The following is a 26,376-nucleotide window of genomic DNA, read 5'->3' as shown; positions in this document are numbered from 1 at the left end:
ACTACTGTAAAAAGTCACTGTTTTTCTATTAGAGGTGTTAATATTTGACATTTGTACCCAGATAACATAAAATCACTCGGTAACTTGGTTGACTTTAAAAGGCTCTACAAAAATCATTTAATTACTTGTTATAGCATGATAAATTAGGTTTATTGATTTTGCTTTGTTTTGGGTGCACTGCTGTTTGCATGCTTGTGTTTTAAAATTTTAGTTCAGTGATTATTTTGAATTAGTTATCATGGGTATATGTGTATTTTTACATATGTATACATTTTTACTTTTTTGGTTAAATGGGTTAGCGTTTATAAGGGCCCCTTCACACATAGCACAATTAATGCAGACTAGCACACAAAGGAGGAATTGCATGCCATTTGCGAAAAATCGTAGCCGCCTCAAACGCCTGTCACCACAACCATTCACGCACACAAGCGGCTGAAAGATCGTTAATTCCCTGTGCATGCTCATTCGATCCCCCTCTCGGCAGGTGTCAGCCAAATTCCAGGTGCCACACACGAACATCTAACACTGCTTGCTGGACACTTAGAAAAGGCGGGGCTATTCACGCTCCTGGTACGATAGTAGATAGCAGGCGACCACATTTGACCTGCCTCTGAAAAGTGTCTAAGTGCAACACGAATGTGGAGTAACCTAGCAACACACATGGGCATGACTCTGCTGATCCCCCCCCCCCCACACACACACACACAGACACACACCATGTATCCAACATTGTCAGCTGTGGCTGAAGGTCCTGGAGTCCAGTCACTGTCCAGCGCAGCATGCTGCTGGAACAGCTGACTGCTGTGTACTGTAACACAACTGGTGAACATGCAATGCACATGTGTGGGCGGGTGCTTATGCCCTCATGACATGGTGAAAATTACGTATGTACCGACACGATCACATGAGGACCAGCCAGCGTCTGAGCGCGCGGCACGATGTGAAGCCAGCCCGGCCGGCTGATGTCACTTCCACCGTGTAAATGTAGTTTACATGACAAACAGAAATAGTGGAAATTAAATCAAACAAATAAGGGTGAAGGAGTGAACTCATTCTTGTGTGATCACTTTGCTCATACGCTTTGCTGTAGACATACAGCGCATGTCAGCTGATGGCTGACTGACAGCTGGACAAGGTGTTACCTTACAACAAGGACATCAGACAGATGCAGGACAAACACTTAACACATTTTTTATTTATTAACTTTTTTTAACGACTGAATTACGACTGAATTGTGCAAGTGAAGAATATGTTAATATCCGCAATACCCCCTGCAGAGTCAATTGAAAGTCTGTTACAACCCCTGGGATCCAGTTGAGAGTGAGTTGAGATGTGAGAGTTTATCAAGATCGATAATGAATGTATCTGTTAACTGGTCAAACAACTTGTGCAAGTGTTTTAAACAGTTCAGTGCACTCACACACCTGTTGGAGACTGATGGGGAGTGATGAAGAGTGATGGCTCTGACCATGGAGACTCCATTGTGATCAGCCAACCCAGTTTCACGTTTTTTTTTTCGTGCTCCATCACGAAATGAGTCAAATTTGTGTTACGTTTTTTTTTTTAACTCACTAATACTAACCCTATTCCTATCCCCAACCCTAACCTTAACCATAACCTAATCCTACTCCTCCCCCCCCCCCCCCCCCCCAAACATAGCCACCCGACCCCCTTGCTTCACTTTTAATTTCGTGTAGCCATCACGGAATGAATGAGAATGAATTTGTGCTGCCGTGACAAAAATGAGGCGCTTTTCGTCACAATATCACAAACCAATAGATTAATGTATATTTCATGCTGCTGAATCACAACTTGCCGTGAGACTGGGTTGGATCAGCCGGCAACCCCAGTGGGAGTCAGTGAGAGTGATGTCAAGCAGAGGCTGTGTAAGATTTGGTGTAAACGGGGTGTTCGTGATCTTGTTGACAGACAAGAAGGTCAGCCATTCAGGCACAGAGAGGGACAGATGATGCAGTATCTGGGGAGGTTCTTGGTCTTCTCTGATTAGCTGTGATTTAAGTATCATCTGGCGAGACCATGGGTTTGAGTGCTAAGAATGTGTAGTGTCAGGAAGTGTTTGAATGACACCACTGCAACATTCCGTTATTGAGATACTAATGGAAATTAAAAAAAAAAGATTTTGAGGTGCAGGCACATCCATGGACCTCAGAGGGTTAATACTCTTGGATGTACTTTATCTTTACCCGTAGCCTTTTTTGGATTTATATTACAAAGCAATGGACGGCACAGTGGCTTAGTGATTAGCAGTGATGCTTCACAGCAAGGTCGTGGGATTGCTTACTGCACTTTCTGTTAGTGCAGCAGATAGCGGAATATTTACAGAGGAATCCGTCAAATTGTGATACAAGCACCAAATTCGGCAAAAGTACACCTTAGATATTACTCTTTTGAAAAAAACCGACGGGCCGCTTAAATTTTCAATAGGCGGCCACATAGGGGTCAATTGAAGAATTACATAGGGATCAAAATATAAAAATCTTCCAGTCATGTTGAAAATTATACCACATTATTTGACTGATTGTAAAGATTCCATAAAGGTACAGTTTGGGCTATCTATGACTGAATTCTATAGAGTTATTGGGTAAAAACAACAGAAATGGTGACAAAGTTCAGTTACAGTTTGTACAGGGGTCAAAAGTTAGAGTTGCTCCAATTTTGTTCAAAGGTGATGCAAATTATTGGTTGAGTTAATAGGGTTTCAAAAAGGAATAGTTTGCACCATGTATCCTGCTTAGTTATCACATTACGGGCAGGGCTTAATTTGAGGAGGAACAAGCCGGAGCGTGCTCCGGAACCTCGGACGCACGCTCTGGAACCTCTGACGTTGGCTCCACCAGCTATTTATCCCTTTATCTACGGCGGTGGTGCCCACGCCATATTTTCCATATGCGTATTTTTTTTACCGTAACTCCGCCATAGTTTCTCCAATCCGAATGATTCAAAGGGCATTGTAAAGCTAACACCAAGGGCTTTCCAATAATATATGGTGTATTATGGTAAACATAGCCTGTGATGTCATAACACAGAGGAAAAACACGGAAGTTTCACACTAGTGCGCCGCTGATTCTCATTACCGTAAGTTCTCATATACGCCCTCAATCTGAAAACTTTCAACACTGACAGCAAGCCAAGAACCCGTGCTCTCCAACAGTATGCTATATGTTGCATATATTACGGTAAAGTGCATTCGGTGACTTTTGAAACGAGGGAAAAGTAAGAAAAAAGAGCGCAAAAGTGGCAGAAAAGTACAGAGACAGACAGCAAACATAAATGTAGTAATTTTTGAGGAAAAGGCAGGATGTTAGGGTGTTTGTGAAGGTGTGTGTGCGTGTTTGTGTAGGTGTGCAGTTTATTTTAAGTGTGACGCACAGCATTGTTCGCAAGCCCCCCCCCCCCCCCCCCCTTTTTTTTTCCCTGCACCGGAGCTACCCATCCTCTGCGCTCCGGGACCTCCCACTTTACAAATTAAGCACTGGTTACGGGGTATCATATGTCACATGTCATAGAATTCAATGGACGTCAACATTATTTGACCTTTACTTTAGAGACCAAGCATTCAACACAGTCAGAACTGTTCCATTCATTAATCCATGTAGCTCAATCAACACTTTGTACCATTTTTTACAAATGGAGCAATTGGAGCAATTTTAACTTTTGACTCCTGTACAAACTGATATTGACATTTGTCACCATTCTTAAGGTTTTTTACCCCATAACTCCTTAACATTCAGTCATAGATAGTCCGAACTATACCTTTTTGGAATCTTTATGATCAGTCAAATAATGTGGGTATAGTTTTCAATATGATTGATTTTTATATTTTAATCCCTGTGTAATTATTCAGTTGACCCCTACGTGGCCACCTATTGAAAATTCAAGTGGCCCGTCGTTTTTTTCAAAAGAGCAATGCTAAGGAGAATTTGTGCTGGATTTGGTGCTTGTATCACCATTTGAAGTATTGTTTCACTTATTTGCTGCACTATGTGTGGAGTTTGCATGTTCTCCCTTTGTCTGTCCAGGTTCCCTCCAGGTGTTCAGGCTTCCTCCCACATCCAAAGACAAGCTGGTTAGGTGAATTGGAAACTTTAACACTGATGGTAGGAGTGTGTGCGAGTGTGTATGTTTGTCTGTCTATATGTGGTCCTGCAACAGACTGGCATCCTGTCCAGGGTGTACCCTGCCTCACACCCTGTGACTGCTAGGATAGGCTCCAGCCCCGCTGTGACCCCTAGATAGAGTAAGTGTGTATAGAAAATGGATGGATGGATTATAAAGCAACTGTCAAACATCCTCAGGCGGGAAGTACACACTTTCGATACATCTGTTGTATGCGAGCTCATTAAAGTTAAAAGAATCTGGAGCATTTTCATGGCATACACAATGGCAGTAACAAATACCCAACATAATATGCAGTTAACTGTACAAACCAATTACCTAAGAAGTTGGTTCTCCAGTATTTCCACTGGGTAAAATTTTAGTGTTATTACGTCTCCCAAGGACATCATAAAATCATTGGGGTTTATTTATTTATTCGTCTGTCTGTTAGCAAGATTACATCAAAACTACTGCACAGAGTTTGACAAAATTTTCGCCACAGTTAGATATTAGGCCATCGAAGACTTCATAAAATTTTGGTGGTGATCTGGATTCTGGATCAAGATTTAATTTTATATAGGCTTTTAAGGATTATTTTATCAAAACTACTTCATGGATTTTCACCAGTTTTGCACCACAGATAGATATTAGGGCATGGAAGACTCCACTGAATTTCAGAGGTGATCCAGATTCAGTTTCTGGATCAGGATTTCAATTTGTGCGCTTCACTTTGTCAGATTTTGAGGATTACATCAAAACAACTTAACCACCAAATTTTCACCACACATTGATGTTAGAGCTTGGAAGACTTCATTCAGTTTTGGAGGTGATCTGGATCTGGATCTGAATTCTGGATCAGAATTTCTTTTTGTAGTCTTTTAAGGATTAGGTCAACACTACTTCACCGATACGACATCATGATGTAAAACCACAATCAGGAAGACAATATTTAGTTTCAACTTGTAAATTAAATATTAGATTGTAACATCTTGATCAGTGGGACCATTCTGGATTAGTATGCAATTATTGCACTGTGTTGTGGAATCCGGATCCAGGTAAAGTCCGAGTCCCGATGTGAGTCACAAATCTTTTATTTTGAGTCCTCCCCTACCCTTGGTGGACGTCAGAAATCTCAGATTGCTCTTGTTTCATAGGTATATGTTTGCCTCAAGTTAGCACTAATTAGCAGATAGCTTGGTGACATTAGGTCCACTGATGGTGTGATGTTTTCTCAGGCAGTATGCTGTAAGTCCTGGACTGTAGCCAGCTGTAGCACAGCCTTGGACATCACCAGTTCCAGTCAGGAGTGGTCATTATATGATCTTCTTATTTGTAATCATAACTAAAATAGATGTTTCTTTCTGCTCATAATGCATTAACTTTAAAAGTGAAAAACATTCCACAAGATGATTTTCCAAAAGTTCTGGATTCATGCAATCCAAATTGTTTTCTTGGTTTTCAGTTTTATCATGTTGAGCCTTGAATTCAACAAAGTCCTACTCACGTGGACCCCAAACTATTTCCCGGAACACAAGTACAAGCTTATTTGCACGCTATCTTGCGCTTTCCTTTCTCCATCACTCTATCTGCCCACTGATGTGTTCACACCTTCCTCTTTATCCCTCTATCTGGCCCTCACATGCAGGGTTTACCAGCCTGCTGAGCGCGAGGGCACGCATGACAAAAAGAAAAGAAACAATGGCTGGATAAGGAAAAACAGCAAGAGGATAAGCGAGGGAGTGAGAAAAGAATCAACCAGTGTGTACTCCAGTGGCCTCTTATCTCATTACAGCGGCACCAGCTTGTCACGCCCGACTGACTGCCCCCCTAAGGAGCACCGGTGCCCCCCCATATATATCCTTTATTCAGCAGGCGGTCTTGTATTTCTGCCTGGGCACAACGACAGGTAATTCCTCTCAGTGTCAGAGGCGTCTGCACAAGAATTGTCTACCCCAGCTCGATCACATAGACAAATTCGTGCACGTACACAAGTGCACTGATAGACGCTCGTTATGAAATGACGCCTCCGGATAATGGAGGCTAAGAAGACGAGTGGATTTCCATTTTGTCCACCATTTTCTCTCCGTTCCAGGCCTCTCCTTTCGTCCCGTGTGGGCTTTAGAGGAGGTTTCAAGAGGAAACTGCTGTCAGCTGAAGTAGTGGAAACGGCGTTCCTCACTCTGGCCTTTTTCCCTCTCGGTTGCTCTCCTGCCAGAATGAAAGCTCATTAGAAGTGAAGGGAGGGCCGTTGGTAAATGAGATGAGAGCCGTGTTACTCAGCACTCCTCGACAGAAAACAGCAGCCCACCGAGAGAGAGATTTGTCTCAATCTGAGCAAAGGACGGGTGAATCTAAATAAACAAGAGCTTCAGTGAAACAGAGCTCATCCAGTTTTATTCTCCAAACTCGTTCCCCCCCCCCCACGCTATGCAGTTGAAGAAAATGACAACATATTGTAAATAAAATTCTTCACCAGTCACTTTAGCTTTACACGATTGTGTAAGTACACTTTTGAATGAAGCCTGAATTACCGGGTGAAATGTTTACAGCAGCGTGTAAACTGTCTTTGGGGATAGTAATTTACACCCTGCTGTAAGTATTTTTGCTGTTAGTTGAGGTTCTTCTCCAAAACCTTTACAACAATGTGTAAAATTTTGTGAATGTTGGTGAATGTTTTCTCAGCAGCCCTGCAGTTCAGGAACATGCCCTATTTTGGGTTTAATTCAGTGTTTTTACCATGAAAAGGCTGTATTTTTTGTAAAAGCTAAAATTTCAACATTTTACAAGGAATAATTGTAAACAGGGCCAAGATGATGCAAACAAAACCACTGGTGTCAAAATCCATCAAGAACAGAAGAAATAGTATTTTGCTGAATTTCAATTTTCACCACAAAACAGTCCATATTTGCCATATTTTAAACTTCAAATTTCTGTGAGGAAGAATTGTGAACATTAATTAGACAAAGTGAAGAAAACCATAGGAGAAGTGTTAACAGTGAGATCAATAAGCCACACATTGTTAATTTAGGCCTGTTGGTTTGGAGATATCATGGAAAATGGGTTTTTGAGACATTTATGACACAATTGCTTGACATCTTTCTGGTGTCATTCAAATATCACTCATGTGACTTTATTTCAAATGATTTACTGATTCATGTGATCTTTATATCATCTCTCCAGCCCTATTTATATAGCCTGGACTATATTTTTTAAGGCCTTGAACTTGAGTTTTGACTGATCTGCTCTGAAATGTAGTCATCTAGAGACATTTGCTTAAAGAATATTGTTATTAAGTTGGACGGAAATTCTGCACACCTGTTCTGGAGTTGGACATAGTGAGTCAGAGATACACATTCCAATAAAAACACTCATTGGTGCACAGGGTAAAATGCAAACTCCAACCACAGGTCGTTTGAAATTAGGCACCACACCCACACACGCCCAAACTAGAAAATTTTGGACTTTTAGCTAGCTCTCAAAGTGAGTTACTTCCCATAGAAGCCCATGTTAAAATGCCCAACTTTGGTGAATAAATAAACATGTTTACAGTGTAGTACGAAAAATACAGTTCCGGTCTGTATAGCTTTTTTCCCTTCCATATCAACCGGTTTTGTGTGTGTGTGTGTGTGTGTGTGTGTGTGTGTGTGTGTGTGTGTGTGTGTGTGTGTGTGTGAATTTAATTAACAACTCATCATTTTGACATATTTTACAGTGTATATAGTGTGAGCTATGAGTTGAGGCAGGGGCTCCGTAAATAGAGCTAGCTAGCTAACCACTAGCATACAGTAGGTTGGACTGATTATTTGTCTGTTCTGAGCATTTTATTACAAATATCTGTAATATGTCTTGTTGTGCAAATAATTCTCCTAACAGACTATCTAGGAAGTCTCTGCTCCAGTATTTCCGCTGAATGAAATTTTCATATTGTTTACTTTGTAAAGATAGCAACAGCTAACAGCTTGTTTCTCAGTCTCCAATTCTCCCTTTTCTTAAATTCCTCTGTATCTGAAAGGCCAACTTCACTAAAGGTCACGTGAATGTGTTTGTAATGATTATTATCATGAATTTATTAGAGCAAAAAAAATTGTACATAAAATATAAAACCACACACCATTATAAAATATATACCTCTTCAAATAATTAAAAGTCATAATTCTTAAAACTGTTGTTTTCAAGTTGGTGGATAGAGCTTTTGGGATCTTTTGAGTGTTGTTAGTCAGCGTTACTCAGAAGTTGACAGGCAAGAAGTACTGTGTGAGGTTCTTGGTCTTCTCTGCTGTGAATGAAGTATCATCTCACGAGACCATGGGTTCGAGTGTTAAGAATGTCTAGTTTCGAGAAGTGTTTGACTGAGACCGCTGCGACATTCCGTTGTTGAGATAATAGAAATATAACAAAAATGTTTTGGCTGTGCAGGCACGTCCATGGACCTCAGAGGGTTTAACACTCTAGGATGCACTTCATCTGTAACCATAGCCTTATTTGTATTTATATTACAAAGCATCTCTCTAACATCCTCAGACATGAAGAACACATAGTTCCTAAAGTAGGCTACTTCCCATACAAGCCCACATTAAAATACCCACTGGAGAACTATAGTAAATAAAACAAAAACAGTTCAGGTTTTATAGCTAGTTTCACTCCATTGTTAACCATATGGGATGGGGAGAGGTTGAATTAAATTCATAACTCACCATTTTGTCATATTTTATAGTGTATATAGTGTAGCTGTGAAGCTAGGGCTCCGCCAATAGGGCTAGCTAGCTAACCACTAGCATAGGTTGGACTGACTGTGTTTGTCTTTTCTGAGCAAGGTCACGCAGGGACTTTCTCATGATCAACATCTATACCCTTTTTTGGGTTGGCCAGGCCTTATGTAGGTGGAGCTGCACTTTATGAGTTTCAAAAGTGCTCTTCAGAAAAAAAAAAAAAACAAAACAAAAAAACAACAACAAAACAATGGGTGATGTTATGGACAGTTTGCACACTAAATATGTGGTCTATGGTAAAAAGTAGAGTGAGAGAGTGTTAAAAAATTATGTTCACAGGAATTGCGGAGCGGTGAAATATATTGGTGTTATTTACTCGTGAACCATCCGTTCACCTGGACTGTTTACCTCTGTTTGTTGAGTGTGTGTAACAGCTGCCCACTCAGGACCACATTCTTTGTCAGGAAAACAAAACACCCTGGCGCTACAGTTCAGCACAAGATGACTGCTGGGAAAACAGAAGGTGACAGAAGGACGCATTGTGTTTGACTGAGTTGTTGAGTTGTAAATGGCTGGCAGGTGTGTTTGGTTGGTGGCGCTCTGAGTGTGAATGCTGGTGTCACAGACCGAACGGTCCCCCAATAAAAATTGGTCTGCCCTGTCTTCACTGCGCATGCGTCATTTCAGAGCTCAGCAGCGTAATTTCTGAGCGTCACCAGCAAATCACTGATTATCGCCTCGTTTCTGCTTAAAACTGCACTCCATCTATCTCAGCGACAGATATCTGAAGCTTTTGTGCAACAATCATTTCCACATAAATTCAGCATTATTTCATCATAAAAGATGGCGGACAGATCAACGTGCACAGCAGCTGCTGCAGTGTCTACGTCATTTCAAAGCGTCAGTAAGGACTCACCAATTATCGCCTTGTTTTCTGCTTAAAATGGCCTCATTTTGCCTTAAAACTATCTTTAGAATGATGTCATCTGATGGTTAATAATCCCGTTAATCCATTTGATTGCGTTGGATGGAGAAAGCTCACCTCAGACGTGCGGCTGTGGTCCGAAGTGACACATGCGCAGTGAAGGCAGGGCGGACCGATTTTTATTGGGGGACCGTTCGGTCTGTGACACCGGCTTGCATTCACACATCAGCTATGCTTGCTTCATACTGAGGGTCAACGGGGGACGGAGTGTTTCCCAGCATGCACTGGGCTAGAGGCTGGGTTCACCTTGACAGTCTTACGCCGCAAACACACAAACACAACTCTTGGAGCCAGTTTATATATATATGCAGAGGTGTCAAGTAACGAAGTACAAATACTTTGTTACTGTACTTAAGTACACTTTTTAGGTATCTATACTCCATTATTTATTTTTCTGCCTACTTCTGACTTCTACTTATTACATTTTCACACAAGTATCTGTACTTTCTATTCCTTACATTTTTAAAACAAACAGCCTTGTTACTCTTGGCTTGAGCGCCGGTGGATGTGCGCTACGCTGCGCTGAGGCGTCAGTGCACATCCACCGGCGCAGCTCCATCTGAAGCCCGAGGGCGTCAGTGCAGTTCTCCGGCGCAGCTTCACCGAGGCCCGAGGTGCCAGCGCAGTTCCACCGGCGTGGCTTTACCGAGGTGCCAGTGCGGATTTATCTGACCATGGGTCCGAAGAAGGCACTGACGGCGGAGGAGGGAGACGATATCAAGAAGTCCCTGGACTTTTTGTCTGAGGAAATCTCTGTTGTTAAAATGCAGCAGAAATCCATTATGGAGCTGGTGGAAGAAGTGAAGGCTCTCCGGATCCAGAATGCCGAGAAAGACCGGCATCTGTTGTACCTGGAGAACCGTGTTGCGGAGTTGGAACAGTACACAAGGATGAACGACGTTATTATTACAGGAATTCATATTAAACCTCGATCCTACGCACGGGCGGTGTCAGAAGACAGCGGAGGGGAGGCCAGTGAGCAGGAGGCCAGCTCAGTGGAACAACAGGTGGCTGACTTCCTGCAATCTAAAGGTATTCAAATGGACTGTAATAACATTGAAGCGTGCCACCCCCTGCCCAGGAGAGAGGATGGAGACAAGCGAGCAGTTATAATGAGGTTTGTCAACAGAAAACATAAAATGGCATTGTTAAAACAGGGACAGAAACTCAAAGGAACAAACGTATTCATCAATGAACATCTGACCAAAGAAACGCAGACATCGCCAGGAAAGCTCGTTCTTAAATAGCAGGGAAAAATTCAACAGACATGAACATCCAACTGCAAAACATTCATCAAACTGAACGGAACACCAGAACAAGCGAAGGTTATGGTAATCAGGAACATCGAGGATCTGGACAAATACGACCAATAAGGTATGAGGACACAAACACATCACAACACCATGACACAGACCAGAGGAACCTATTCATCTACTACATCATCTACATCTGGAGACAAGAAGGATATAACTCAAAGGATTGCTGATCATGGAAAAGTAGAACTGAGAACATTTAAATACACAGACCACAATGTACTGGACTTGGAGCACGATATAGACCCGGACAATAATTTCTTCTCAAATATTAATGACAGTTGTTGCTATTATACAGATGAACAGTTTAATCGGATCATTAAAACAGATAACAAATTATCAATAATCCATTTCATCAGCAGAAGTCTATATGCAAACTTAACAACATTAAAGAATATTTAAGTCAATTTAAAAAAAATATTTAACAATTGCTATATCAGAAACATGGATCAATGAAGATAAAGGAATAGATTTTGAACCGATCGAAGAAGCAGTGGTTCACAGATTGAAGCAATGCTTCGACCTATTGTTTCGTTTATTCTTTCTTTCTTTCGCTTAATTTCCCCCGCTAAAACCCTAAAGAGCATACTTCTGTGAGTATTATTTACCTTTTCTATGTTAAACCGACCTGTTATGGTCTTCTGAAACAGTTGATAGATGTATTTTATAACTTAAAAACGGGAAGCGACGCTAACGCGTTAGCATGTCTATGGCATTTCAATGTTAAAAGTTAGCATGAAGCAGTTCCAGCTGTCTTCACGTTCGGGTGCATTTGTTTTCAAATTGGAATATTTCTTAAATTTATTTTTGTTTATATATTAATAATCTAATGATTATTATATACAATTTCAGAGAAAGAGACAAAAAGAACCTGAATAGAAACACAACAGAAAATAAAATATAAAAGCAACTAACAATGAACATACATACATACAGAAATAAATAAGTGTTTCCTGTGAACACCTAGTGACTCTTCCACTTCCATTTCATCCCTGTTTTATTTAAGTTTAATGACAGTTTGTTTCGGTCAAACCGTATTTTCAATGTGTTAATTTCTTCACTGATTTACTCCAGAACTTTCTGCCAAACTAGAAAACTGCTGCATCCTAGTAAGAGCAGAATACTACTGGAATGAATTTGAATAAGGAAAGTTGTATTTTTTTTTCTCACTAAATAGATGCTGCACTCACTCCAGTTTATTGTCTGGAATAGTCCCAGATTGCATTTCAGAGCTTCTAGAATTGAAACATTTTCATGCAGGTGGTGTTGGGGGTAATTTTGGGTTTTGGGTCTTGGGCCACATGTAGAATGAATCAGTTTTTAAATTAAGCTTTCAATTCATATAGTGGCATCTACGTTTTTTTTTTTTTTTTTAAAGGTTGCTTTATACTTTAAGTAGGTTTTGTTACTTCTACTTAAGTAACAAATGTGTATACTTTTGACACCACTGTATATATGGCACCTGCTGGACAAACTCCAGTGGCTTTTATTACAGTAAGTGGATGTACTACTGTAAATGCTACCTTTGGCTCACAATTTATTTATACAGTGTGCTAGGAAATAAGTTCTTGAATGAACAGAGGAAGCAAGACAGCAAGAGAGAAGACAGAGACGGCAGCACTTTGTCCAAATCCTTTTAGTGAGATTAGCTGTAGACTTAATGTCTCTCCCCTTATTTATCCTCTGAGTCAGCGTTATTCCTGCCTCCGTGCTCCCTGACAACCTGTCCTGACTGTAAATGACAGAGGCATCAATACACTTTAATTTTGAAATTACGATTCAGTTACAATATCAAGCAATGATGGAACCAAAGTACTGAACCTGCAGGATGTACCACATTTATGCAGAATAAAGTGTCCTGTCATTCCATTTGAAGTATAAAACCCAGAGGATGTTAGAAAATCCAAGGAAAGAAGTAAAAAGAAGAGGCTGGATGAACATCTCAGACAGCGCGAGGTGTAATACGGTGCAAGCGGAAAGTATTCACAGTGCTTCACTTTTTCCACATGTTATGTTGCAGCCTTATTCCACAATGAAGTATATACATTTTTCCTTCAAAATCCTACTCACAACACCCCATAATGACAAAATGAGAAAGGTTTTTTTTTTAACTTTGCTAATGTATATAAAAAATAATAAAACTAAGAAGTCACATTGACATTAGTATTCACATTCTTTGCTCAATAGTTTGTTGGAGGCATCTTTGCAGCAATTATAGCCTCAAGTCTTCTTGAATATGATGCCACAAGCTTGGTGCACCTATCTTTGGGCAGTTTTGTCCATTCCTCTTTGTAGCACCTCTCAAGCTCCATCAGGTTGGATGGAGAGCATCGGTGCACAGCCATTTTCAAATCTCTCAGAGATGCTCAGTTGGATGTAGGTCTGGGCCACTCAGGGACATTCACAGAGTTGTTCTGAAGCCACTCATTTGATATCCTGGCTGTGTGCTTAGGGTCATTGTCCTGCAGAAGGATGGACCATCCCCCAGTCTGAGGTCAAGAGTGCTCTCAAGCTCCATCAGGTTGGATGGGGAGCGTCGGTGCACAGCCATTTTCAGATCTCTCCAGAGATGTTCAATTGGATTCAGGCCTGGGCTCTGGCTGGGCCACTTGAGAACATTCACAGAGTTGTCCTGAAGCCACTCCTTTGATGTCTTGGCTGTGTGCTTAGGGCCATTGTCCTGCTGAAAGATGAACTGTCGCCCCAGTCTAATTTAAAGAGCACTCTGGTGCAGGTTTTCATCCAGGATGTCTCTGTACATTGCTGCATTCATCTTTCCCTCAATCCTGACTAGTCTCCTATTTCCTGCCGCTGAAAAACACCCCCACAGTATGATGCTGCCACCACCATGCTTCACTGTAGGGATGTTGCCTGGTTTACTCCCAACATGACACCTGGCATTCACACCAAAGAGTTCAATCTTTGGTCTCATCAGACCAGAGAATTTTGTTTCTCATTGTCTGAGAGTCCTTCGGGTGCCTTTTGGCAAACTCCAGGTGGGCTGTCATGTGAACTTTTACTAAGGAGTGGCTTCCGTCTGGTCACACTACCATACAGGGCTGATTGGTGGATTGCTGCAGAGATACTTGTCCTTCTGGAAGGTTCTCCTTTCTCCACAGAGGAATTTTGGAGTTCTGAGAGAGTGACCATTGGGTTCTTGGTCACTTCCCTGACTCAGGCCCTTCCCCCTCATTGCTCAGTTTAGACAGGTGGCCACGTCTAGAGAGTCTTGGTGGAACCAAACTTCTTCCATTTATGGACAACAGATGCCAATGTGCTCCTTGGGACCTTCAAAGCAACAAATGTTTCTGTACCCTTCCCCAGATTTATGCCTCAAGATAATCCTGTCTCTGAGGTCTACAGACAATTTCTTTGACTTCATGCTTGGTTTTTGCTCTGACATGCACTGTCAACTGTGGAACCTTATATGTTGACAGGTGTGTACCTTTCCAATCATGTCCAGTCACTGAATTTACACCAGTGCACTCCAATTAAACTTAGAAACATCTCAAGGATGATCAGTGGAAACAGGATGCACCTGAGCTCTTTTTCTGAGCTTCATGGCAAAGGTGGTTAATACTTATGTACATATGATTTATTTGCTTTTTATTTTTAATAAATTTGCAAAAAAAATCTCAAAAAATATAAACCTTATTTCACATTGTCATTCTGGGTTATTGTGTGTAGAATTTTGAGGTAAAAAATGAATTTCATCCATTTTGGAATAGGGCTGTATAACATGAAATGTGGAAAAAGTGAAGCACTGTAAATACTTTCCGGATGCACCGTATGAGCGCGGGTATTTCCATGATCTAGTATGAGATTGAGAAGAGCCAAAAAGAAGCAGAGCATTTAATCAAAGAGCTGGAATAGAGTTTTTTCAAGTGATGTCACAAATCCGGAAGTGGCCATCTCTGCAGTACGCCACTATCAGTTCTGTATATATGTGCATCTAATTATAGCATTCAAATGCTGTCATGGTGAATTATTTTCATGTAGTTGGCTGCCAGAATCATCAGACAGAGAGCTGACCTGCATTACTATAGATTGATAAAGGTGATCAGCAATCAGGGTGAAGTTTGTGGAAAAACTGTATGAGAATGTGAAAGGTGATTTTCTACAATATGGCCTCTTTAATAATTATGTTGTTGGATCCAAGACCATTTTGTTTTGAAATCTCTCCATCGAACATTAAAATACGGATGACAAACCATAAATCAAACATTTTTGAATGGTTTTAAACCTGTCGTAGCTCCAGGCTGTTACTATGTTTAAGCCAAACAGAGCCTGAACGTGTAAAAGTACAAACCCCCACATTTGTGATGTAACAGTGACAGATATTAAACCAACCTAAAGTGTAGGTGACACGATATGTAATGTTTTTTAGTATTTAAGACTAAAATTAAACAATTTGAAATGTATCCTTTCCTGGTGCGCAGTTACTGAAGAGATAAATATTCGGATTTTGAACTGTGCGCCAGTAAAACCAGGAACCTCCGGGCGAGTCCCAACATTGGAGAAGAAGGATGAAGTGGCATCAGTGCCATAACCATTATCTTAATAGCCGCATTAATTTATGGATTTTCACAAGGTACTTACAGCCCTGTTTCCACCGAGTGGTTCGGGTTAGAGCTGCACGTTGTTTTCGGTGTCAGAACAGTTAATTCTCCCCAGCAGAATCCGTTTGATTGGCAGGTGGAACACTTATAGTATATTGATGATTGTGCATGCACGGTGTCTGCAGCTTCTCCACTCGACATGGAAGCAAAACTGAGTATTTTCACATTATTTTTTTATTTTATTGTTTGTGGATCATGGGATAATTTTGTCGTGTGCAGACTGAGACGTTATGAACAGATGAGAGACTGTGAGTCTTTCAACTTGCGGTGCAAATCTGTCCGCGGTGGAACAAGAGCAGGATTCGTCGATAGCAGAGACTCGATCCATCAGCTCCAACAACAAATTATAGCCAGCGCTGTAATCTGGCACCAAGCTCCTGTGTGACAAAGGGACTTTTCTTCAGCCAGGACATAAGGAATTAAATTAATTTCAGATGTCGTTTTGTAAAGCTGGATTAGTTTTCATCAGACTGAAGATGATCTCTCTGAAACGGACAGGTAAAACTATATTATTTATTCCTTGTGTGAATGGTTTTAATGTTTAATAATGTGTTGTGCTACTAACATACAGTAATTTACTGTATTCAAGAAGGAAACAATATTTATTTTAAAAATAGCTGATATTTTCAGTCTCTCTTGTCATTTTTCAGATTTGAAATGTATGTACTTGTTTCTAAGAAAAAAATGAATAAAAAATCTACACTTCCTCATCACATTTTTTTCTGATTTTACAGATAGTAAAACTATTTTTTTTATCAGTTGATTATGACCAAACAGCTGGCAAAAAATCCCACAAAAATCAAGACCAAAACAGGTTATCACCTCCACCCGCATCCCGAAATCGCCTGCATTATTTATTTATTTATCTTTTATAATCACCATTCTGTGTTCTGAACTTTGGCAATATCTTCACTGTTGTCAGACTGAAAGTTTCCTCCAAGGTTTAGTCTCCTTCATTGTCAAACACTCCACACTAGGAAAAAAAAAATCGTCCAAAAACAGCTCAACTTCCGGCGTGTTTACAATTGATTTGGGCTTGAATCAGCAGGTGCTGATCTTGTGATGATGTCGTAACAATATGGCCGCAGCTGAGGGCTGAAATAGAGCGCACACTTCAGACAGCTGTTGTTTATCCTTCACCTGCGCACTTATCAACTTTTATTGTTCAGGATTTTTTAAATATCAACATTTCATCATTTTTAGTGATTATTTGTGCACATTTTTTGGTGTCACCTACACTTTAACTTCAGTATTCAACATATTTAACATGTATTTTACCTGCATGTGTGGCAGAGCATCAGGAAACATTAACATAGGAGAACAACAAATATAATCCAATTGCTGTGCTGTGGATGTGCTGAAATGTTACTTTTCCATTTGTTCTCCACAATCTGTGATATTTCTTCTCTGACCCAGCCACAAACAAACTGGTTATAGGCATCCAAGCTTTTGTAGTTTTTCAAGTCCTCTGAGACGTCCAGAATGTCCATGTACAGAACACTTAGCTGTGAACTCTCACTCTTGGACCAGGCTTCACACAATCTTCCTTACCAATTAACTTCACCCTCAGAGACAGCAGAATTGTATGCTTCCTCTATGTATTGTTTATTCACCAATGCTGCCGACATGGCCAAAATGGATGGTGCTCAAAAAAATTCTGGCAGTGACTAACACGACTTTTCTTGGGGCTGTATTTTCTTTTAGAATTGGAAAAGGCAAAAAAGTAAAGCATGTTACCAGAACAGCTGATAAATTTCAGTTCCAAGGCTGTTCAAAAACCACATTCAGCCTGAAAACCACTCAATCTGGCAACATTTGCTCTACTGCAACCAGAGGTTTCAATACTCAATAATGTCAGATTTCACGTTGTTAACAACAATTATGATCTTATTGTAGATGATATATATCACACACCTCTACGCGCCACATGGCCAAAATATTGTTGCTACCATGCCCTCACAATGCCAGTGATAAGCCTCATCTCGGGCTCCCTACGTAACCAACTGATTAACACAAAGTCATTCCAATGATTTGCAAGGATCCTCTGAATGATAACCTGTAAGTATTTAACAATGTTACAAATTAACATCCTTTAAATGACAAACAAAAACGCACAATAATAACACCCATCCTGAACAAATCCTGCACAAATATGTTGTATCACTCAAAATACATAAATCTGCTTTATAGAAAACTGTATTCAGCATTTTCCACTTTCTATCCATCCACCCATCCATGCAGCAGTGCTCCAGGGGATTCATGGTCTTTACTGCCTCGTTCGGAATTGAATGCACCTCATTAGAATACCTCATTATAGACGCCAGTGACATTAGCGGCAACATATGCGGGCAGATTGCCTCTGCCAAACACTACATATCATTCTGGCCCATTAACGCAAGTCATTTACCTTGATAAATAGAGAGAGGCTGAGGGGAATTGAAAAGCTACTCAAGGAGCTCTCTCCTCCTCTGACTCCATCGCTCTCCCTCAGCCCACTTTTACCTAATGGGGTTCTCTGCATTATTTTCCATTCTGTTGTGTTTCTCAGTGACTGAACTTGTTGATGAAACTTTATATTTCTCAAAGTGTTTACAGTAAGAGTTCGTTTAATTTTGCATATTTTAATTGGCATGCATTGATTGAGAACTTTTTCCAGTCCAATCTAATATATAAAACTGACCGTGCGTGTGTGTTCACTATGCACAGTCACAGTAATTAAGCAATCAACACCAAACTTGGTATGGTGACTGGAAGCACCAAGGGAGAGGTTACTGGAGCCCTTAATTTGAAAGTGCACATGCGCGAATGGTTAGCCTTATATATTAGATCACTGGAGCCCTTATTTTCACAGTTCACATGGTACTCAGGTCAGGTAGCAAGCATCACACTTTACCTACTATGTAGTAGCAGCTGGTGAGGGTGGACTTTAATTACAACCCAAACGGGCCAGAGCACACCACATGTGAGTTAAGGAGTGTGTTTTTTTGACTTAAAATGTACCTGCTGTGTACAGACTGTGGATATGCCTCCCAAGAAGCAATGGGCGTTAGGTCGTAAAACCCCAAGTGATAAACGGATGAAATGTAATAAAGCTGGGGAAACACCTGCACTAACAACATTATAACAGGGGAGGTGATGGTCTAGTGGTTAAGGTGTTGGGCTTGAGACCAGAAAATCCTTGGTTCAAATCCCAGCATGACTGGAAAAATCACTAAGGGCCCTTGGGCAAGGCCTTTAATCCCCTATTGCTCCTGGTGTGTAGTGAGCGCCTTGTATGGCAGCACCCTGACATCGGGGTGAATGTGAGGCATTACTGTAAAGCTCTTTGAGCTTCTGATGCAGATGGAAAAGTGCTATATAAATGCAGTCAAGTGACCATTTTGTTATATATCCCACAGCATATGATCTGCTATCACCTTTTTATCATCATTCACTTGAGTCTCATGAATGTTACAAATTGCTCTACGAAAATTATTGATGACAACATACACACAATGCAATGCAACTTACTACACTTTAACTAAAGTGACATGAAATATACAATGACATGGTTAAAATTCTTCTCTATTACCTGCATATAGAACGGGTAACTCAACTAGTACTTTATATTCCCCCTCTTGCCTACTTCCCTTCCCGAATTTTTTGTTTCGCTTATGGTGACGTCTCAAAGAAAAAGGGGATATAAATACAGTAGATATCAGCAGGGTGGAATAAAAGGACACGGTGTGTTAATTACAGTCCCTGAGGTGAGCGAGACAGAGTGGTATGGATGGACAGGATAAGAAAAAAGGAGGTCCAGATTTTGGGGCTCCCGCAACATTAAATATTAATGCCTTCTCTCCTGAAAATGAAAGGTGGCCAGGAGGGGACACGGTGCAGTACTTGGAGGACCCTCCTCTGTTTTGTGACCCTTTGATTTGAAGAATAATGAAATTCTGCTTGTTATTTCTATCCAGTCTCACCCGTCATTCATCACCGCGGCCTTGCTGACACTTTTTTTTGTGTGTCTTTATTACCGCCGCTGTATGAAGAGCTGAAGCGGGAGCTGTGGCGGCAGCACATCACTGTTATTGCGATTGTTACCTCGCTTTTAATGCGATCGCACATAATGGCACCAGATTGTGTCAGCTGAGAGATATTAGGTTTATAAACGGCCTCCGTGTTCCGTGTGAGAGATGAGGAGTTTCAGTCTAATGGCGAAGGTCACTTTCGTACATTCTACATCAAAGCTACTTTTTGCAGAAGCTCTTAACGCGGCACTAAAACTCACTCAGCTAACGTAATCTCTTTATGAGGCGCTGTTTTGCTTTTGTCTGCAGAAACGGTGCAGAAGGCTGCGGTGTCAGCTGGTCAAATTCATATTCTGAACGTGCACGCCGTCTCCGTCCTGGCATTACCGGCCCATTCGTCCCCGTGCTCATATTCTTCTACTGACTTTGGTGGCTTGTGTTCAGAGGGGACAAATGCACCCTCTCCCGTCCCAGCAGCCCCGGGCTGCACTCCCACCTTTCGGAATGGGATTGACTTCTTTCCCTGTTGTCAAGACAACAGGACCGGTGAGGGGGGGGATCTCCTGTTAGACAAAAGCATGAGGCGCCGACCTTGTAGCCTGCTTCTGTTTGTCTAAACTACCCTCTGACAGCATATACACACAAACAGCATGACGCTGTGATTCATGTGTCACAACTGCACACATTGTGACGTTACCTCTGTGCCCTGGACTCTGTCCAAAACAGCAGGCATACGTGCACACACTGAGTATGACAGACAGACGCCATGTGCCTAGTCACTGGGCTTTGCAAAGACTTGAGATTCTGCATATTGTTGCAGTGAGCAGGAAGCACAAAAGCCGATATTGCTGATTTATTGGTGTGGATTGACGTTTAGGTGCTTTATTACTATAACGGCTTAATGTTTGATGCAGTTGGAATATGTCCAATCTCTGGGGAAAGTCAAACTTCTACCAAACTCCCTCCTTTCTCTTTCTGTTTCCAGAACCTTCATGAAAGCATGCACCTTGCAAATTAAGTTTGTTTTATGTGTAATTTGCAGTGATGAAAGTTTCCCGTTTTTTACTTGTGTGATGAACATTTCTGGATTATTTTTGACAACATACGTCAGAATCCGTTCATGTTCCACGCCCAAACAGTTGGTAGTGGTAGTGCTCTGTCTTGGTTTGCAAGCCACCAATAAAATCCAACTAAGAAGAGTTATTTTTGTTTTGGGATCCTGTTTATTGAACCATATTTTTTTGGGCGGTGGTTCTCCTAATGGTTTACTTTGTTGTGGACATTAAAAGTTAACAACAGGGAGGCAAGAATGTGCTGTAAATACTTCTATTGGTCCAACTGAATTGACACTGAAAATTATTATTTTTGAGTTCTTTGAATTGGTCAGCGCGGTGGCTTAGTGGTTAGCACTGTTGCCTCACAGCGAGGAAGGTCATGGGTTCAATTCCCACCTGTTTCCTTTCTGTGTAGAGTTTGCATGTTCTCTCCATGTCCGTGTGGGTTCTCGCCGGGTGCTCTGGCTTCCTCCCACATCAAAAGACATGCAAGGTTGGGTGGATTGAAACCTTTATATTGTCCGTAGGTGTGACTGTGTTTGTTTGTCTATACGTGGCCCTGCAACAGACTGGCGTCCTGTCCTGATGTACCCCGCCTCACACTCTATGACTGCTGGGATAGATTCCAGCTCCCCACGACCCTTTATTGGACTAAGCGGTTGATGAATGATGAGTGATGAGTGAGTTCGTTGAATAGTCTTTTCCTTAACTGTGTACTTTTATGAGCCACAATGTATTTTTTTGGATTAAAGGCCAGTATCTCAATACAAGTTGTGTGAAAAGGCTGGGGTGGAAAAATGTACCTGACTCAATAAAAAGTGTATTTTTTTAATTTTCTTTTTTTTTTTTTTTTTTTTGATTTCTTTTTTAGTGGGTAAATAGACCTGAAAATTCACTAGAATGCATCTGAGATGTCAAACGTTTCTGGGGGAGAACGCCCAGACCCCCTGCCAGGGGTTTGTCCTTGCCAAAATTTTCAGTTTTTTTTTTTTTTCCCCATGGCCCACTTTCATCAGTGAATTTGATAAAATATGAAGAGTGCGACAACCACACCTTATATGTTTGACATAGCAAGAAGACAAATGAGGGAAGCCACCAAGTCATTCAGGACAACTCTGGAGGCATTATACTCTTATGCGGAGGTGCCCAATAAAACATTTGTGTATTACATCACCTGTTGTACAGCTTCATGATGGAATGGCACAGAGAAGAATATGAAAATTCAGCTATGCCTTTCCAGAAGCCTTATGGGAGACTCAAGCCTGGTTTTGATTTGTTGCCTTGCATGAAAATCTTTCTCTTTCCCTCTCCACCATGAGGCTGGGACTGATACGGCTGAACCCAAACATAATGGAAGGGACCCAAAAGTGGGGAGCTGAATGGCAAGAAAACAGTGAGGTTTTATTGGATGACAATTGATCAACCAGCTATACAAAGCAATATGGAAATGTGAAGGGAGGCCTGGAGCGGCGAGACCCAGATTGGACCAATGTTGAAACAGGAAGCCGCATTCCGATGGAACCAGAACCAGAGATGGTGGAGCGAAGACAACCAGGATGGATGTAGGTGTGGAAACATGAATCAAGGCACGAGGATGATGTGATACGGGAGACCAGAGCCAGGTGTTCACCCACAGAGCCGACAGGGTGCAGGATCACGGCGGAGGAGTAGAAGGTACGGGTGAGTATCGGTGTGGGAACGCCCAAGCATAAAGCTACCAAAAGCTGCATAGGAATGCACAAAAGTACAGAGCTCAAAAACGGCTGCATAGGAACGCAAAAAAACTCAATATTGGGGAAAATAGAGGAGCCATATAACTGAATTTCTGGCAAAGATGGAAGTGTTGAACTGAGGTTTAAATAGAGCTGAGATGATGAGCCACAGGTGAGGTAATCAGCGCCGTGGCACGCCACCTGGAAACACAGAGAGAGAGGGAAGGCAGGACCAAGCAGGAACCATCATCACAACATCACGATACAATAGTCAACAGTTACACTGCACATTTCATCAGGTCGCAGTCACAGAAGTTTATAACTTGTCATTCATTTCTTGGTGGCTTCCCTCATCTGTGTCCTTCTTGTATGGTCAGTTTTTGAGAACTATACCTCAGAAAGATTTACCATACAGTTTAATTATATTAATGGTAATGTAATTTCTAAATTGTTAATGGATATTTTTATAGTCTGCACTTCAGGCATGTCTTGATTGCTTAATTTCAACTCAGTTTTGGTGTACAGTAGAAAAATAACATATAGTGTGTTGGCCTGTAACCTTGGCTTTTTATCCCCAGAAAATCAAATCATTTCGTTCTTGTCAGACCCTGAAACATTCCACTAAGCTTGGCTCAAATTGGATCAGAAGCCTGATATTTGGTTCTCACACAGACAGACACACACGGGACAAAAACAATGCACTCCTATGTGCGGATGTAACAAACACAAATACAGAAAAAACTAGATACGAGCGCCATAAAAAACTATAGCTCAGAGGACACAAGTGGACCTAATAAGCATTACAGATGGCTGAGAGCAGAGCAATACAAGGTTACAAGATGCTTATCTAATAAAAAAATACATCTGTTTTCTCTTTATGGGATCATCTTTCCTCCTTCAGTTCTGGAGCAAACACAGTAGCTGGTGCTTTTACTGATAGTAAACAAAATGAGGCGGTAAACACAGCCGCCGCCTTCACTCAAGTCAGACGACCACGACTACGAGCTGAAACCTGAATATGTGTGTGTGTGAGTGTGTGCTGCTGCAGGGTCTCAGGTGTGAGTTTTACCGCTGCTCGGGAGGTACGTCAGAACAAGCCTGACAGAAAGTCTGTCAGGCCTCTTCTTATCCTGTAATTGAGCTACAAAGGCTTCGTATGTGGCATCTGTACATCCAGGATCAGACTATCTCACCTTCAGTTAAGTGCTGCACCAAGACGAAAACACCACACAGAACCCGCATGACACTCTCGGGAAAACGATTAAACACAGCACACCACACAGTGATACAGTGTTGAGGTTGGTCATATGAACTCCAGTTTATGTCATGGTAGTTTTCAACTTTTGGTCTGTGACAGACCAAAAACAATCACAGAATTACTTTTTCCCGACCATGTTTTGGAAGGAATACAGTGTCCTTTGCCTTTATATAAAAACACACACACACGAAAAAATTCCCGTGGGGAATCTTTTAATAAGTGAGCTAAAATTAAAGCATTTGGAGGTTATTTTTGTTCCATTTTCCCCAGAGGTCTCAAGCAAACTGTGTCAGGTCTAAATTATGTTTATAGCAGAAGAATGTCTGCTAAACTTTAGAAATGTTTAGCATACTTCAACAACATGAAATTGTAAATGGTAGATAAAAATGTTTTTTGCACAATATGACCCCCTTTTAAATCTCATTTGAGTTAACCCCTTAAGCCCTAGAGCCTATTTCACCATTATCACATACTCATACATTATGATTTATTTCTCAGCTTGTACAAGGTCAAAAATGCAAAGGTTTGGATCAGCTGAAAGAGAGGTACTAGGGATGTTGTGGATGCAAAAAAATGAAAGTAAATAATACTTGGTAGGAGTAAATGAGGTTTTTTTTTCCCAAAAAAAATCAATTTCAATTTATGTCTTTATTTGCTTGGCGTTTCAGCTGTGGTTAGTTGATATGTGACTGAAGTGGATACTTTTGTAGAGGATTACCAATTAAACAAGTGCAAATTATAAAGAAGACAATAAAATCTTAATAATTAATGTAAATAGTAACTGTACACCTATACATATGTACACACAACAAATCTAGCACCAAAATTAGGACTAGATAAACAATGGACTAGAAGATAAGCTAAACATTTGAACTAAAATTCACATTAATAACAAATAATAGGGCTGAGTTCCTCTTTCCTCAACTGAATGAATGAAATGACTTTAACTGTATTTTACGTAAAGCTTAAATTGTTGCTTATGGCTAACCTATTTTAAGAGGTCAAAAGGTCACATTCCATTTCCTGTTGTTACGCTCATACAGCCGGGTGTTTTAGCATTGCATTATATACTTTTTCCCTTTGTATCAGTTGCTCCCACTTGGGATTTCAACAGTGGAAACTTCTCCACCTCACACAATGGAGTGTGTCACTACCTCTTTTTAAGTGCAAGTAGGGCGTGTATGTATTTGTGTGTTTGTTGCCTGGCTGTGTGCGGCCTGTAGGATCCTCTCTGCTTGTTATAACATATATGTAACACAGCATAATACCCATTGTGAAATGCAGCACCAGTCGCAGGCAACTTATATAGGCCAAAATTAATTTTTGTGTGGATACAATTAATTATTTTGCCACAAGCAACTCTAAATTTGAAACAACAAAAACGTTAATTTCTGATGGTACTTGAACACAGCGGCAGGGGCAGCAGCAGCTCCTGTGTGCGCTTATTATTTTTTATTAAATATAACAATATGAGTGTAGGAATGACAATCTAGCCCTTCTGTACATGTGGCAACAGGTAGATAATTCAAATGATTATATGAAGAGCTGCTCTGGAAGGCAGAATTCACGTTGTGGATCAGCTGCAACTGGTGAAATAACTGCACACTGGGAGTCATGCGCGTTCACACGGACTGAACAATTTACTGCTCTGATATATTCAATCATCTTTATACTTATATTTATTCCCCCTTCTGACAGTTTTCTGTTATAAAATAATTTGTATGGCTTAGTAATGGGAAACAGTGATCACGCCACACCAGAGATTTTTTTTTTTTAATTGGAGCAAGATGGAGCACGCGGCGTGTCAACAGACAGTGTGGAGTCTGATGATGAAGGAGATGATCCCTCTTTTGTTCTGGAACCAGAGCAAGTGGACCCACCGATGTGCACACAGATCTCCACAGCTTCTGTTTGAGGTTTCTCCAGGAATCAGGCGCTATGAACTCCTTCCCCGTGCCAAGTCCTGGAACTCAGAGATGCAGACACACACTGCTCCAGCTGTGGCTCCAGGCGCGTTTCATTTAAAGCGTCGAGATCAACGTTAGCTTCGGTCTCGTTTCGTTTCTCTTTCATCCCTTTTGCGCTCCTGAATCGCAGGCTATTCGGTGATAAAGCTGTTTTGCCCACCTTTTCTCAATGAATTGTGACTTTTTTACTTTTTTCCCTCCGTTCAGGAATCAGCGTGTGCCGTGTGACTGGGCCATTAGACTCTCAGTATCAACTGAAACCTTTCACTCCACATGAGATTGGTTACATTTGCTGGTGATAAGAAAAGATATTTGTTGTCGAGAGCCGGTTCTTTTAAGATCCATTTACTTAAAGTGCTCCTTTATTTGGCTGTATGTTTGTACAGATTTCCAGGTTAACAGGTCAATTTGTCCACTCCTACTTCCTGAAACAAGTTACCTTTCCGCTCAATCGGCTTTGACTTTGTTCTGTTCTCTGTGACTTCCTGCTGCTTGGAGCAGCTCATTTAAGTCATTGTTCCTTAGGAAGTCCTGCTCTTGGTTCAGTTCATTGTTCTCTTCTGTTTCCATGAAGAGTTGCCATGATTCCACAGGTTGATGTAACCCATGGGCCAAACTACAGTAGAAGAGGA

General features: G+C 41.1%; 1 protein-coding gene and 1 long non-coding RNA gene across 4 annotated transcripts in view; both read left to right on the top strand.

The window, feature by feature from the left end:
- The window catches only part of bcam (basal cell adhesion molecule (Lutheran blood group)), a 228,580-nt gene that overhangs the window by 74,120 nt on the left and 128,084 nt on the right, over positions 1-26,376 (top strand). The window lies entirely within an intron of this gene.
- Positions 6,887-21,134, top strand: LOC117513800. The gene is made up of 3 exons (XR_004561719.1): positions 6,887-6,978; positions 7,054-7,061; positions 21,123-21,134. It is a non-coding gene; the product is annotated as an uncharacterized LOC117513800 (long non-coding RNA).

This window comes from Thalassophryne amazonica, chromosome 7 (genome assembly GCF_902500255.1).
Source record: "Thalassophryne amazonica chromosome 7, fThaAma1.1, whole genome shotgun sequence".
NCBI classification, from domain to species: domain Eukaryota; kingdom Metazoa; phylum Chordata; class Actinopteri; order Batrachoidiformes; family Batrachoididae; genus Thalassophryne; species Thalassophryne amazonica.
Note: the sequence above shows the minus strand (reverse complement) of the source record. Positions and strands in the feature narration are given on the sequence as shown.